This window comes from Lissotriton helveticus, chromosome 6, assembly GCF_964261635.1.
Source record: "Lissotriton helveticus chromosome 6, aLisHel1.1, whole genome shotgun sequence".
NCBI lineage: Eukaryota > Metazoa > Chordata > Amphibia > Caudata > Salamandridae > Lissotriton > Lissotriton helveticus.
Window position 1 is genome coordinate 525,330,185 of NC_136067.1, and position 14,573 is coordinate 525,344,757.

The window sequence follows — 14,573 nt, forward strand, 5'->3', positions numbered from 1 at the left end:
ATTTGTTGCTAGCCCCTTTTCCTCTCAGGCTACTAAAAAGGTCTATTGATCAGATTAAACTGGAAGAAACAACTCAGAGCATTCTCAGATGATAGCATACCAAGGATGGTTAGTACCTGAAGTAGAGGGGTTAGAAAACTGCTACTTTAGATTAGTTCATACCCAATCTCAGTCCCTAGTGCCCATGTTTCAACTTGGAGAATTGGTGATGTGCTAGTGGTTCAAGTGCGAGTTGTAACATCAGAGGATTGAGCATCAATAGGGTTGCGTGTATACAGCTTATGCTCAGCTTGCAGTGTGTCTGGCAATTGTGTGGTGTCTTGCGGGGGTTACATGATAGTACTTATTGAGGAGAAGCTGTGATCGCGTCCGATGTGGCCTAAGATTCACAGATGATATTAAAAAAGTGTTGAAGACACTGTATTGTAATTGTCTGCTGAGGTTTTGTGAAGTTTATCGTGGGACGTTGTCAACAGGTCCTATTGTTGGACGTTGTCGACAAGCCCATTTGAGATAGGGCCATTTATATTTGGGTAAAAGTTAAGTATGATTAGTGTAGCGGACCTTTTGCACAGAGGACAGATGCACCGATAAGAGTGATTCCCAGCGGACGAGGTTTCAATTGACTGTGTGTTTGTGATATTTTTTGTGTGATTGATTTCTGTTGATTTTTTAGTAAAGCAGACAATTGTTACTTGTTGCTATTGCATTGCATTTATTGCGTTCATGAAAATTGTAAAGGACGGTGAGCTGCTGCAAGGAGTGAGATTGTCGTCACAGTGTGCCATGCTGGATTAGGTCGGCTGTTGTAAGAATATTTTATGGAGAAGGTCATTTTCAATATTATTTTTTGAATTATGATGTAGTTCTCCCACAAGTTCCCCTAATCAAACACTTAAATAAGAATCCATCATTTAAAGGTGCAGAGATTGCAGGCAAATATATTGTATCCCTTAAATCACTAGACACTGCATATGCACAGAGACATTATTTGACTTCGATGTCAGATGTGGAAAATACATTTTTAGATTTGATGAAGGATATGTGGGGAGACTCAAAGTCTCAAACTGAAAAGGATAAGGATCTTAAAAATCAAAAGAGGAGTATCGAAGAAATTGAAAATCAGTAAAAAGGAAATTTACCCACCTCAGTTTTATATTGGAAACAGAAAGGAAATGTATGTATACATGGTGATTAGAGTTATAATGGATTTGTTGTTCCTAGGGGAGAGCGAGTGTGAGCACACCGTTGAAGTGAAAGGGAAAAATTAGCATTTCCTGGAGGGACAGGACCCTGTGATTCCAGGAGTCCGTTTTATTTGTGGAAAAAATGCATATTTCAAATTGCCACATGGATATCATGGTACCTATTATTTTGGTAGTTTTCCCAAAGATTTATCATATGGAACATTTTAATGATCCTGCATGGGAAGAGAAGTCCAGAACTAAATTAGATGTTAATGCAGCAGAAGTAGCAGGAGATATTTTTGGTGCCATAATCCCATCTGTAGGTGTGTTTCTGAATGATCTGAAAATTAGAAAGCTGTCTACAATAGTGGATACATTGGCAACTAGTTCAGCAAATTACTTATTACTTGTAAATACTGAGATGACTGGGATAAGGTCTAGGATTTACAGAACCGTCTTGCTTTAGACCTTTTGCTCCCAATAGAGGGCTGAGTCTCTGGAATTTTGAAAGTTCACCAATGCTGTACTCATTTTCCAGATAAAAGCAAAGACCTGAAGAAATCTATTTAGCATATATCCGGGTTGAAAAATTGTTTGAAAGAGTTAGAAGTGACATGTGCTTGGGAAGCTATTGGAAATGGGTTTTCTTCGATAGGCCGATAGTTTGGAAGCTTTGAAAGATGGAATTGTTGGTCCCATTTTGACACCTCTTTGGATAATCGCCCTTTGTGTGATATTTCTATAGCTAGTCTTTAAGGGATGTCAGCATGCACAAGCTAGACAGGGAATGCAGGAATTGAGAAGAAAGAGAGCAAATGTGGAGCTAGAAGAAGGTCCGAGCAGATAATATGATGATATGAATCGTGTAGAGGAGTCTAGATGGATAATGCTCAAGGCCACTAGGTTTTTATTGGTCTAATCTGATAATACTCTGACTGTAATCTGTAAGCCATCAGAGGGGGGATTCGAGGAGGAACATTTTGACTCCATCTTTTTACATTTCACTCGACATATATATATTCACCTTTGGCCTTATGTACTTTTGTGATGCAACAATTCTAATGAGATGTGGTGCACTAAAGGTAGAGAAGGTGTATTTATGTGTGTTTGGGGCATATATGTGTGTGTGCACATTAACGTTTTTCTTTTCAGAGACATGTTGATCTTCTAAAGGTTTAGATTGTAATGCGGTGCGCTAAAATACACTTAATGTAATACATTCACCAGGGATTATTGAAAATAAATCACATGTATTTTCAATGCTTTTAAAAAAAATGTGACCTGTTGTAATTTTTGGTTAATACTATGTGCATTCGTTTATTGTACCACATATAAAAATACACTATCATTTATTGGATTATATGTAGATTTTAGAATTAATATGAATTTAAAGAAAACTGTTAATTTAGTGTGATTGTGGGCCTAATCTTACAGTCGAGACATTTAAAACTAATGTGCATATTTTTTTGCATGTTTTTCTCCTTTACAGGTGCAGACCAAAGACATTCATTAGTTAGTAAAAATCGCATTCTATTTCAGAGATAGTGAGGTCAGGATAAACTAGCAAGGTCAAAGAATGTTAATGAAGAGGAAAATGAGTGTTACCAGTTGATAATATCATACAAAGGCAGGAATCCAAGGACGCTTTGGAAACAGAGAATGGAATATGGAAGTAGTGTTCAAGGCACCAAATTCTTTCTTGGGAACTGGAAAAGTACCCTGATGTGTATGAGGTCTTACTTCTCAAATGTTTTTTGTGCGTTTTAATTAGTGAACCCATGTAGAACCCTTTTGACATAGAGAGGTAAAGACCTCTCTCGTCATCTCTGATTGTGTGGTTTTATGCTATACATTACTCCTTACCTATGGAACTTCTACAGAGGTTCTGATGTTGACACCTTTCTTGTTTCTTTTACTCCATAGTGTTTCCTCCATCCGTAGTTTAGTGTAGGGTTTAGTAGATGTTGTGAATTTTTTCCAAGTATGGGGTGAGGGGTCATAACCATTTGTTTAGTCATCAAATCTTATTTCTAATTTTCTGCATTGCTGCTACCGAAATTCCTATATGCTCCTTACTGTTGAGGAACAATATTTTTTGTGGCTTTGGTCTTCCTTTGATAATCTTGAACTTTTATAGTATGTTCTTGAGATTGATGTATATCGGTCTGACTTTGAGTTTGTAATAAACCTCCCGACTTCAAGTTACTGACTCAGACTTTTATTGTGGGGTCTTTTTTAAATTTGTTGCTAACCCCTTTCCCCCTCAGGCTAAATTGGAAGAAATTTCCCCAAGCGTTCTCCAGCCTGTCTTTCTTTATGACTGTAAGTTGTAGAAAATGAAGTGGGATAAACAGACAGCATTAACATGAAAATGCCAGTCCCACAATGATCTGCTTAATGTTCTCAAGAACAGCAAAAAAGGATGCACTGTCCACACAGACACAGATGTCTTTCTAGTGCAATGGTTTAGCACATTAGAGCAAGACACAGTAGCCCAGATTCCCCTCCTTACTTAGTGGTGTCGTAAAGCTGTGCAAAGTTTACAGCATCCCCCTATGCAGGACACAAGCCCTAAAAAACAGAAGTGGCAGAGCGTCTAACCAAGTTAGGCAGTATGCTCACATAGAGAAAGCACACTTTTTTCTAATTCAGCAAAGTGCCCATATAACCACGATCCATAGAAGAACCGTGCCAAGAAAAGTGGCATCAGCACTAGAAATCTATGATACAAAAGTCTTAGGCTCAGCTACTTATGGAGCAGACCTGTGGGGAAGTGGGAACACCGACTGTCTCTCTTTGACAGAACATTGTTTAATAAGATCCCTTCTCAACCTCCTGGCTAGCTATCCTCTGACTCCTATTTTTCTTGATTTGGCCTGTAGAAAAATTGCTCACAAGATGGAGTATAAACAGTTAATGTTTTGGTATCGTTTATAGACGACCGAGGAGCTTGCTCCCTATCGAGTGGGACTTAGGGATCTTATAGTATTGCCCATGGTTAGTAAAATCCCTTGGTTCTGTTCCCTTGGGGAACTATTGAGAACATTGGGGATTGAAGATTATTGGAAAAGCAGGGTTAAGGACATCTATTGGGAATTCATTACGGTGGAGAATGTGCCTAACCCTATGGGTTCACTTACTCAACAGTTGCTAGATTTAAAACCCCATCCACTTTTTGAAGATAATATTGATGAGTTTGTTCTGCCATTGGCACGGAAATAGTTTCTGCAGTTTAGGTATAAGACTCTCCCTACCAAAGGGTTCTGTAGCAAATAGCGTGGTCATGTTCTCTCCAATGCCATATGTCCTGCCTGCAAAGGGAGTCCCGAAGCACTAGACCACCTGCTATCCTTTTTGCCCTCACTACGGTAACCTAAGGTCTAAGTGGATTATTCTATTGTGTAGGCTCATTGGTCCTGGCCATTACCTAGAAGTCCCCAGAACACTTAGTACAGATACAAGAAGAATAGTGGTAATTAGTTTAGCTAAAGTCTGGCTGGCCCTGTGGATTAGACGCTCAAAGTGCCCAGTGTAATATACCTAGTCTATTGTATACATTAATCTATGTTTTTACTATAAACAATATGTAAATACAGGATTTCATGCTTTTAAAGAGAATGATGTGTCTATTGACCTCTTGGTCTCTATGTGTTAAGGAAGACAGATTTATTTACTCTAAATCGTTTTTAGTGTGTGGATTGTATGTATGTATGGTCTGAGATGCACTTTATAAGATATTTGTCATTGACAATAAAGTTATGAAGTTGAGTATTCAGGTGACATTGTGGCATGTGACATTACAGTACATGACACCAGGGTGCCCGACATCGCACGTGGCGTCACAGGAAGTCGCATCCCAAACCATAACCTCACAAGAAGTGACACCACAAGAAGTGACATCAAATCTTAAGAACTCACACATAGGTTTAGCAGGTCTATCAGGTGGACATTTGAGCGCATTACAATATTTAACAAATGCGATTTGCATAGGTGTTGTGGCATAAAAGTGACGCAACCCTCAATGAATATCTGGGCCTTGCCTTATACATGATTTTTTAAAACCCTGCTACAAAGAAATTGGCAACAAGGAGAACTGTGGCAGTAAATATGTTCTGCTTGATTGTTTGCAAAATTTACATTTTAAGATATCTTATGGGGTAAAGGAACCAGCCTCAGAGATCTTTATGTGCCTAATAAATCTCAGAGAATAATAATAATGGTAAGATAACTATTTGCGGGAGAGGTCTGTGTTTTGTCTAGTCTCAGTTTTTTTTCCAATCTTTTTATTAAACAAACAAGGGAAAACAAAACCAAAGTACAGTGCATTATCATTGTCTTTGTCCAAGCCAAGTGCATCAGTACAATATCCATCAATACGCTACATGAGAGCAGTTCCATTACATTGAATCTGATGACATTCTCCATCTTATACATTTTAATAATCTAAGTGGTCCCCTACATGTTGAGAAGTGTAGCTGATCGGTGTACATAGCATTCCCGACTTTCATTCCATGCCCCCCAGTCCAGTCTCAGTTTTGAACCAAAGTAGCTTAGAGGGCTAATATGTCTGCTTCAAAGAACATAACATAACATGCAGAGGACAGATTTTTATGTTATGTAAATTGATAAGAAGGGTACTGCCTTTAACACAGAGATACTTTTGTTGCTTACAGTTCATGAATTATAACCCTTCTAATATACAACAGTAAGCTATCAAGGACATGTGGCTTCTACACTTTCTAACCCTCACTGTTTTATGTATTACATCCTGTACATTGATTTACACACATATGATTTATTGTCAATGTATAATATGTACGTGTAATTAAAAGCACACTGACAGCGTACATTGGGATGAGTAGTGTTACGGCTATAAAATAAGTAAAACAAAATAGTAGTTTTAAAATTGTAATTTGTATAAAACCTAGGACAGACCAACACATCTGTCATGTTAGTTAGCAATGGGGCAGCCCAGTGTCCCTCAGAACCTGAGCATGGATATGTGAAGATAAACAATATTTCAGTTGGGTGTAATAACTATTTCTTAAACAATAGAACAATTCAGTGAGTTATTCATCAAACTCATCAAGGAACACATATAACATAAACATATACATATAACACTGTCATATCAGTGGCTTGACACATAGACTCTGTGTAGAATCATACCGGCATGCCAGGACTCATGCCTGAGCACACCACCAATGATTGAAGGTGCTGCAAATCATTACTCAAGGTGAGCACATCAGGAGGGGTTGCAGTGATAGTGCGGATGCCCCATGGCTGATATTTGACTAAGTGGGTCTAATTTATTCCCCTTCCTGGTTTCCCAACAGATCCATCCACCTTGCCACAAGAAAGCTCCAAACCGTGAGCACTCTTTTTAACAAACAAACCAATTTACAACCTTGACCAGAACACGGAACTGGGTGAGTCTTCTAGCCACACAGTCTTAGTATGTTTTTGGTTGAACCGGAGGGTTTATACTAATCCCCTGCGGTTCTGTTTCCCCCTCAATTTTACATAGAATCAGTTCTTGATCTGCATCCGCTTGTTGTAAGCGCCCGAGTGTGCTTTTGAAGATGATCACAGCGGTACAAAAGGGGTGGTGATGGACGGAGCATCTGAACCAATCAAACACTCACACCCAGTCAACAGACCAGATCTGGCCATGTCTGAACTGGGGTGGCAGAGTGGGCTAAAGAACGGTGATAGATTAAACCCAGATCTGTTGACTGGGTGTGAGTGTTTGATTGGTTCAGATGCTCCGTCCACCATCGCCCCCTTTGCACACTTGTATTTGACTTAAACAATGGCACAAGATCTTTGGGAAAGAAGATATATTTTGGCATTTCCAAGCTATAGTACAATTAATGTGAGAATTTTTGAAAACTTGCAAATAATTTTTATAGTAGATGAAACCACAGCCTAGACCTGCACAGTTTGAAGTGCTGAATGCCTGGGAGCGTTCAGCTCATTTTAGAGAAAAGGAAATATTTAAGGGAAGAGCTAGAAAGGCAGTGCGTACTTATGTTAATGCTTGGTAGGACATAGAACAGAAGAGGTTGGAAATGGACATAATAGAGGGAGCAAAGTTGCATCTGGCATTGACAGGTGAGGAGTTGGAGAAGGGTAGAAAAGAGAAGAAAAAGAGAGAGAGAGAGAGAGAGAATGAGGCTAGGTATTCAGCCGAGAGAGATGAACATGGTGGCTGTGATCCTAGAGTTGTTAGAGGATACATCCCCATACAATGAGACCCAAGCAAGGGAAGATGGAAGTGCTAATACTAGTGGACGTTCTGGAATTGCTATGTCACCAGTAACTGTTCAGTCCTAATATTATGGGGACCACCCTTGTGAATATGAACCAAACAGTGGAAGGGAGGGTTAGGATTTGTGCCTTGGCTCCTCCACAGTTCCGAATGTTACCAGAGCTACACATGTTCCTGATGCCCTCACTATTCCGGTTTCCATTTGGCCTGCAGTACCTATATATAATCTTAGCTCCACAGGGTGTGCTACACATAGTTTGGCACTGCCCTCTCCTGGATCGCGTCCTTTCTTCAGGGCAGATCACAGGCAGTTCACCTCTCTGATTTCTCCGCACCCCCTCTCCCGGTCACTTGTGGGGTACCCCAAGGCTCCTCTCTTTCCCCTCTCCTCTTCAACCTTTACATCCGCCCTCTTATTTCTTCCCTCCTCGAGCTGGGGGTCTCCGTGTACAATTACGCAGACGACCTCCAGCTCGTCTTTGATCTATCCTCTCCCACTCACTCTCTTTCCAAGTTCAACTCTACTCTGGTCTTCATCTCCCAATGGATGAGCTTTAATCATTTAAAGCTCAACCCTGACAAGACTGAGCTTGTCCTCACCGGTGGTCCCTCCAACCCCTGGTCCTCTGTTCACTGGCCCCTTTCCTTTGGTCCCCCCCCTTCCCCAGTCTCCTCCGTCCGGACCTTGGGCATCAAGATCAGCAATGATCTTTCTATGCATGCGCATATCAGCTCTGTTGTTTCCGCCTGTTTCCTCTCCCTCCGCCTCATTCGTAAAATTTCTCGGTTTTTTTCTGTTGATGCCCTTAAAACCATCATTTCTGCCCTTATCACTTCCCGCCTGGATTACGGTAATGGCCTGTACGTAGGCATTCCAGCCTACGAAACTCGCCGTCTCCAGGCCATCCAGAACCAGGCAGCCCGTCTTGTTTTTCGTCTTCCTAAGTTTTCCCACATCACTCCTGTCCTTAAATCCCTCCACTGGCTCCCTGTTCACCTCAGATCTCACTTCAAACTTGCCTGCTTGGCCTTCCGGGCGCATGCCCGATCTGCTCCTCTCTTTATTAATTCTCTAATTTCCTCTCATGCCCCTTGTCGCTCTCTTCGCTCGTCTTCTCTTTCTCTTCTTCACGTTCCCCGTTTCCGCAAATCCCGCACCGGAGGCACCCGCTTCTCGGTGCGGGCTTCCCAGATCTGGAATTCTCTTCCCCTCTCGATTCGCTCTATTCCCATCTTCTCACACTTTTGTAAAGCTCTCAAAACTTTTCTTTTCCTTCAGGCTTTTCCTGGCTAATTCCCCCCGGACCCCTTGGCAGACATGGTTGTGATCCTTAGCGCCAGGAAGCCGCTTGGCCGCAGTGCGCTCTTATAAATATTTGTTTCATTTCATTTCATTTCAGTTCCAACTGAGGTGAGAGCCGCAGAGAAAGCTCCTAGAAGTTCAAAATCTGAGATTGATTCCATTGGTCCCAATAAATGCGAGTGGTGCGAGTGCAGAACCATCAACGAATCAGGCCAGATAACTTTAAGGTAATTTCAGGGATTGCCAGATGTGGATTTATTCACATCAGAGACACCTCTGAGGGTGCATAGTAGCACCCCCAGGAAAGGAGCGGTACCAAAACATCTGACGGGCCACATAGACTTGATGCTCAGGAGCTAGACAACTGGTTGAAGGTTCTTAATGTCACCTAAAATGAAAGTAGAAGCACTGAAATAAGTCAAGGAACTAATATGTCAATATTGAAAGTGAATTTGATGGATGAAGCCTGATTAAAACACGATTAGGATGAAATGATAAGTGGAAGTCTTGAATTGGCTCAAATAGAAACATATCAACCAAATGATCTTGTGTTTATGAGTAAGGATTTTACTTGGAGGGCAAGGCAAGCTCATGATACCTTATCTGAAATAGCTCAGAATTAATAAGTAGATTTGGAGCGGACTAAAGCTTTGGAGAAAAACTGCTGGCTCTCCTTTTGTGATCAGGACTTAGAAAATACAAGAATACTAGGGTTGAAAATGCTAATTCGGGAATTAATTCATCTGGATTTGGAGTATGTTGGAAAAGTGTGAAGTGAAATGGTCAAAAAGGAAAAGTCCCAAAAGGACAATTGGGACACCACCTCTTTCTGGAGATGGGGATGCAGGAACTGCAAATCTACCTTCACGAGAGGTGCCTAGTGGAGGTTATGTTCATATACATTGGAATAGGAATGATCTTGCATCCTGTGGAATGGTATAAACAAGTTGAGTTTTTTGTGAACATTTCGAAGGGTTTGTGGACTGATTTGAATACTTTGTTTGTATTGTGGTTCCAAGTGATTTGTGGTAGGCAGATAAAATATTGATTTTTTAATATCGACCTACCATAATATCGATGTTTCAATATCGAAGGGACAAAATATAGAAGGTAAGTAATATCGATTTTTTTAATATCGAAGGGACAGAATTTCGGACGAAAGTAATATTGATTTTGTTAATATCGATGTAAGTAATATCGATATTACTAATATCGATTTTTATATGATTTTTATGTATATTATTAGGTATTTAATATGTATTATTTTTTTAAATGTAATTTAAGTAAATGTTGTATTTTAGTACCGTAGCGGGTTGTGGATTTATAGGGGAATAGGGTGGGAAGTAATTTAATTATACTAAATTAATTATACATTTTTTAGGAATGATAAATTAATTTTAATTAATTGGTAATTAATTTTTATTAATTGGTAATTTATTTTAATTCATTGAATAATTGATAATTATGATCTGTAGCGGGTTGTGGGTTTATAGGGGAATAAGGTGGGAAGTAATTTAATTAAACAATACAAAGAGATGGGTGGAGGATCCCAGGGAATCTTTAGTGACCACACAGTTATAGCCCCCTTCACATAAGTCCAACTAAACAACAGAATAACTATGGGTCAAAATGAGATGTATCTTTTCAGAAGTGTGTCTGAGTGAATGTGTGTTGAGCAGAAGGTATGAACAGCACACAACAAAGTATCGCACTCAATGGGAAAAATGTCCATCAGTTTATCGTTCTTTACCGCCCTGTCATCATGTGAAACCTTTCCCAAAATGTGGAAGCAAAGTTGTTGCTATTTCAGCAAGGGAAAGGGGAATGCGCGGTAACTTACTTGATAAACTGAAGAGCAGTGCAAGAAAGAAATTTGTGAGAATCAAAAAGACAAGAGAAAGGAGTGCTCTGTGTTTAAAATTGGATAATGAACGCTGGGGAACTTTATTCTGGTGCCGTTCATTTCCAAGGTTAAAAAGTTCAGTGCAAAACTGTCAGTGAGTAACCCTAATAATCACTGATTTATATTGTAGTGGTCGACATGTTTCTGCGGTCTATAGATCAATAAGTATCTTCCGCTTCATCAGGACCTAAAGTATATGCTACTGCTCAAAAGTGCGTTAAAAGGATTATGATACAGATATCACCTTATCAATCCCGGTATCCTCCTAAGGGTGTGGGGGGAAATCCAGGAAAGACATCATGAAGGCACAGACAACACAAATAAAAGACACATACAAAGATAAAAACGACATTCACATGATTAGTGTAAGTCATTTTACAATATACATTTCTGTCTCATGGTATGGCACAACTGTACAACTAATTACCAAACTCATGATCTGGCATACATGTTGGGCCAGTTTCTTAACATTTAGATTCCTCTCGCTCACCTTTAGGGTTAGAGGAACGTGCCTCACCTCTCCTGGCAACAGCTCAGGAGGATAGTGCACCGCTCTAAAATATAGAGAAAATGAGACCTATAAAATCAAGAGACCACTCAGAGATCCAGACATGCAAACACCGCCCGGAAAATACTCGTCCTAATTTGAAATGGAGGAAAAGGCCCCTCTTCAATTCAGAGGTTATGATCCTCTCTTGTGTATATATCTGTCATAATTTATTTGAGAGAAATGAATGAGCATAGTGTGGCATTACTGAGGTTGCCAAAGTTGCTGAGTTCTCATTTTTACGATGACAACATAGGAAACCATAATGCCGCTACTCCCCCCTTCCTTTACTCGTTGTATCGTTGTATTAGTATACATAGAGCTCATAGTGCCTGTGCAGATCTAACATATAGGCTACTCGCAGTTGCGCCAATATCTCGCTGTGAATAGTTTAGAGCAGAAGAAAATAAGGAGCAAATACAATGTTAAATTAACTCCCCAATTCTGTTGCGCCAATCTCTCGCCAATCTCTCGCTGTTAAATAGCTATGAGCAGCTCCTGTATTAAATGTAGAGATTTACGAGTTCGCTCTACACCGGCGTGTACTCACTGCCCGTATGCGACGCTCCCGCTTCTCATCTGGGTACGGCGCTTGCTAGAACGAGCACGCATCGCGCAGTAAAGTGAGGCCAAATCATGCATACTCGCAGGGCTTACCTGCCCGTCGGTACACTCGGTAGCCGTCTGTGCTGCTGGGGAGGTATCGACCTTTGGGCGGCGCCATTACTTGTTTACTGACAGACGCAACTCACGCGTCATTACCGTGCGACTAAGCATGCCAGGAACTGTAGTTCCTTAGTTTCTGTAGGTGCCCCCGCGTTATTGGAAGACAAAGTATGATGTAAAGCGAAAAAAATGCTCTTTGTTTGCGTTAATCATTCTGCGAGAAGCAGATGCCTTACAGGATATTACAGGAAATTAAAATAGGTGATATATAATTTGCGAGTAAACCTACATATAAGACCCCAGGCCAGTGGGTAATAGAATATTAAATGTTCACAGAGGAGTGACCTCAATATGTCACTTTCATCAGAGATTGCCAATTAAGGATGCATGGTAGGTACCAACGCTCAGAATAGTTTGCATAACCCTATGAGTAAAAACAGCATAGGGATGTACCTAAGTAGTATACGTAGAAACCAAAAAAGGGTCCTCAGTTAAATAAGTAACTGGGTGTTAAATGACACTGAAGTAGGACACTCACTTAAGAGATTGTCAGCTATAGGTGCATGGCAGGGGCAATTACTCAGAATAATATGCAGGACCCAATAAGTGAGATTAGAGAGACATCCAAGGGATGTCCTCGTTCAGGCCAGCCTTATCCGAGTTCAATTTATATACCCATTTTTGCTCGATTCTGAAAAGGTGTTTGGAGACATCTGCAATATGGGAAGGAATATATGGTTGCTCCAATACTGTCCAATGAAACTCTGTAGGTTTGTGGTTGACTTCCAGAAAATGATTCGTAAGCCGAGTTGCCTGCTTTTTACAACGGATGGTACTCTTATGCTCAGAGATCCTTGTACGTATTTTTCTCGTTGTCATCCCTACGTATCTTAGGGAACAGGGGCAGGTAATTAAGTATATTAAGTTATCACTATTGCAGTTCGTGAAACGCCTTTGTTCCCAGGCTCTGTTTGTTCCAATGTCTATGCTGGTGGATTTGCTAGTCTGCGGACAAGCGGCACAATTTCCACATGGGTGGTGTCCTGTTACTGCGGACATATCCCAGAGTGTCCCAATTTGACGAATGTGTATCAGCTGATCTCTAATACTGGTTCCTCTCTTAAAGGCAAACAAGGGTTGTTCCAAGTTGTCACGACCTGTGTTTAAGATCTTCCAATGCTTGCGGATGATTTGTTGTATGGCATTAGATCTCGTGCTAAATGTGTTCACACATGTAATCCTGTCATTCTGTGCTTTCGGGGGGGCTGGTTCTAATAAGGCTGCACGGTTATTATTGGCAGCCCTATTTTTTGAGGTACGAACCAGTTTTTTGGGGTATTTCCTTTCCAGCAAATTATCCTCAAGATCCTTGGCATGTTTGTTGAAAGTCTCCTTTGTGGAACAGTTACGTTGGACACGTAAAAATTGTCCAAATGGAAGATTGTCCCGAAGGGATTTGGGGTGGCAGCTCCCGTATTCCAGAAGAGAGTTTCGAGCCAATGGTTTCTTATATAGTTCAGACCTCAAACCTTCTGGACCCGTAGTTATTAACAGGTCGAGGAATGCCAGTGATTGATGGTCGTACTCTATGGTGAATTTCAAGTAGTTGTTACAGTTATTCAACCATCTGTGGAAATCCATCAGATGTTGTACACTGCCACGCCATATCACGAAGATATCGTCTATATATCTTTTCCAAACCCGTACAGACGGTAGATACGGGTTTGTGTTGTTAAGTGCGTGGTTCTGTTCAAAACTGTGCATGTATAGGTTCGCCAGGCTTGGCGCAAAAACGCTGCCCATACGGGTGCCCGACGTTTGTAGATAGTAGTTGTCATCATATTGAAAGAAATTTTCTTTCATCGCTATGCATGCCAGGTCCATGATGAAGGAGATAGGTGTAATGGAATCATGGTCGTGCGCATTCAGAAGCTGTTCAATTACCTTAAGGGTCTCGTCCTGTGGAATCGAGGTGTAAAGCGATTCCACGTCGAAGGACACCAGAATGTCTGTTCCAGAATTAAATTCAGTCTCCGGCAGGAGTCTCAGCACGTCTTTAGTATCTTGCAAATAAGACGGCATAGACCGTACTAACGGCCTCAAGAAAATATCCACAAAGGATGAGAGGGGTTCCATAAGTGAACCAATGCCTGATATTATCGGCCGTCCTGGTGGAGGTCTCTGCTGTTTATGTATCTTGGGTAAGATGTAAAAATAAGGCATCATAGGGTGTGCTCTGCGTAGGTAGTTTCCTTCATTAGCGGTTATCCATCCTTCCGAGAGGTCTTCTTCTACCAGGTGGCCAATCATTGTGGTCAGTCTGGGGGTCGGATCCTCCGTTAAACGACGGTAGGATATGTTATCGCTCAGTTGTTTGGAACATTCAGCTTTGTAAGTTGTCGTATTAAGGATGACTGTGGCTCCCCCCTTATCAGCTGGTTTGATAGTGATAAGGGGATCTTTTGACAAATCTTGTAGTGCCTGCTGTTCAACTTTAGTAATGTTGACAAATGGTTTCTGTCTTTCTTTGAACAACTCCTGTATGTCATGTGTAACGACTTCCTCAAAGGTGATGACTTTGGCTGGAACCGTGGAGCTTAGAGGTGTGAATGTAGATGCATTCCTCAGACCCGTATTGTGCCCCTCATCAATGGTCGCTGCATTATCTTCCCTTGTGTTTTTCTCAAAGAAGTAGT